The sequence below is a fragment of the Staurois parvus genome, unplaced genomic scaffold (genome assembly GCF_062004578.1).
Source record: "Staurois parvus isolate SC_StPar_1 unplaced genomic scaffold, SC_StPar_1.0 ptg000018l, whole genome shotgun sequence".
Lineage (NCBI taxonomy): Eukaryota > Metazoa > Chordata > Amphibia > Anura > Ranidae > Staurois > Staurois parvus.
The window spans coordinates 21,108,256-21,111,312 of NW_028317814.1; positions in this window are offsets into that span (position 1 = coordinate 21,108,256).

Genomic DNA, 3,057 nt, shown 5'->3' on the forward strand with positions numbered 1-3,057 from the left:
TACATAATCACTGGTGCTTTTGTACTGTTATTTGGCAGTAAAGTATTTATAATAAAAATATGTTTCCAATCATTGCAGTAAGGAAAATGTGCCTGTGTGTTTTAATGACTGGCTCATTCGCACCCTATGGAAAGATCTATAGTCACTTTAGATCAGTGGTTGTCAACGTATGAGATAAAGGGGGCATCAAATGTGGCCCCTGACATTACCAAAGGACCACACATACTGTTCAATATATATAATGCTTGAGTGGACTGTCGGAGACTTCAGACTTTAATAGATGAAAATGAGGGCTAGAGAGTGTAGACGTGCCACATTTTGGGCTGGGGGTGTGCTTTTGAAGACAATAGAAAACAGGGAACACGTTACATGAAACTAGTAAACATCAATTCTATTGCCCCAATCGATGTTTCCACTATAGACCACTAAGGTCTGAGGGCCACACATCATATATGAAAGGGCCACATGCCTACAGTCAATAAAGTGGTACTTTAGCTAAAATAATAAAAATGGGCAAACAGGCAGGAAGTTTAATGCAGAAAAGACATGCTTTGTCTCTTCTGCACTGAAGTTACTTACCTGCTGATGATTTTTAGGTGACAGGTTCTCAGTCTAAAAGATGTCTCCTCTGTACTTCACTGAGTGTACTGCAATGCAAATCGCACTGCAATACATTCCTTCCCGACTCTGCTAGCCAACGAAAGTGACAAGTGACCTGGAAAAGATGTCATACACATAGTTTTCTGGGTCACAGCAAGAAGGGGAGGAGAGTGGACGTGTGTCCACTCTCCTCCCTCCCCTCCACCACATAAAATACCCCTCAAAATAATTATGAGGCCACTCCCATATACACTATATTGTCAAAAGTATTGTTCGGCCTGCCTTTACACGCACATGAACTTTAATGGCATCCCAGTCTTAGTCCATAGGGTTCAATATTTAGTTGGCCCCGACCTTTACAGCTTCAACTCTTCTGCTGTCCACGAGATTTAGGAGGGTGTCTATGGGAATGTTTGACCATTCTTCCAGAAGCACATTTGTGAGATCAGGCACTGATGTCGAACGAGAAGGCCTGGCTCACAGTCTCCGCTCTAATTCATCCCAAAGGTGTTCTACCGGGTTAAGGTCAGGACTCTGTGCAGGCCAGTCAATACCTTCCACCCCAAACTCACTCATCCATGTCTTTATGGACCTTGCTTTGTGCACTGGTGCGCAGTCATGTTGGAACAGGAAGGGGTCATCCACAAACTGTTCCCACAAAGTTGGGAGCAGGAAATTGTCCAAAATGTCTTGGTATGCTGACGCCTTAAGAGTTCCCTTCACTGGAATTAAGGGGCCAAGCCAAACCCGTGAAAAACAACCTCACACCATAATCCCCCCTCCACCAAACTTTACACTTGGCACAATGCAGTTTGCCAAATACCAGTCTCATGGCAACCGCCAAACCCATCGGATTGCCAGACAGAGAAGCGTGATTGGTCACTCCAGAGAACACATCTTCACTTCTCTAGAGTTCAGTGGCGGCATGCTTTACACCACTGTATCCGATGCTTTGCATTGCGCTTAGTGATGTAAAGCTTGGATGCAGCTGCTCAGCCATGGAAACCCATTCCATGAAGCTCTCTACACACTGTTGTTGAACTAATATGAAGGCAGCCTTTAGCTATTGACTCTGCAGACAGTTGGTGACTTTGCGCACTGTGCGCTTCAGCATGCACTGACCCCGCTCTGTGATTTTACATGGCTTAATTGCTGTTGTTACCACTTTGTTACAATACCACTAACAGTTGACCGTGGAATATTTAGTAGCAAGGAAATGTCACGGATGGACTTATTGCACGGGTGGCAACCTATCACGGTACCACACTTGAATTCACTGAGTTCCTGAGAGCGACCCATTCTTTCACAAATGTTTGTAGAAGCAGTCTGCATGCCTAGGTGCTTGATTTTATACACCTATGGCCATGGAAATTATTGGAACAGCTAAATCCAATGATTTGGAGGGGTGTCTCAATACTTTTGGCAATATAGTGTGTATGGAGGGAGGGGTGTAGAGGTGAACAGAGGAAGGGAGTGGCTGCAGAGGTGAGCAATGGAGGTGATATGGGGGGTGCAGTGGTGACCAGTGGATGGAGGGTGGTACAGAAATGACCAATAGAGGAAGGATGCAGAGGTGACCAGTGGATAGAAGAGGGGGGGGGGGTTGCAGAGATGACCAACGTATGAAGGTAAGGGATGCAGAGATTGCTGGTGAATGGAGGTGGGGGTAGAGGTGACCAATGGATGGAAAAGGGGTGCAAAGGTAAGCAGAGAAGGAAGGAGGTACAGCAGTGACCAGCGGATGGAGAGGGTGCAGAGATGACCAGTGGATGGAGGGGGTGCAGAGGTGACCAGTAGATGATGGGAGGTGGGTAAAGAGGTGACCAGTGGATTAAGGAAAGAGGTGGAGAGGTAACCAGAGGATGGAGGTGGGGGAAGAATTGACCAGCAGGTGGAGGGGGTGCAGAGGTGATCAGTGGATGAAAGGAGGTCGGGGCAGTGTAGGATCGTCTTTAAATTTTAAGTCAATGTAGAACTCTCCATTTTTTTTCTGTGGTCAGCGTAATTGCTCCATTACATTGGTGGTTAATGTAAATGTTCCATTATATTGGTGGTCATTGTAATGCTCAGATTACATTGGTGGTCGGGGTAGAAAGCCCTCATACTGACCACCAATGTAAAGGGGGATCTGAAGATTTTACACTTTGAAAAAAAAACTAATTTGCTCATGTTCGCCAGGGCAATCTTCTTCCTACTGACCACCAAAGTCAGGGCATTCTTCTTCCACCAGACAATGATGCCAGATATTCAGCCTCCCACTAACCACAAGTATTTGTTTCTAACCACTGAAGCTAAGGCATTTTCCCCTACTGACCACTGCTGCTGAGGCTTCTTCCTTCCACTGATGCTGGGGTATTTGTTCTGCCATTGACCAGAAATGTAAGTACATTCTCCAGCACTGCTATGTACATTGCATAGTCCTGACCGCTATGCTCTATATACGGTTTAGAGCAGTGG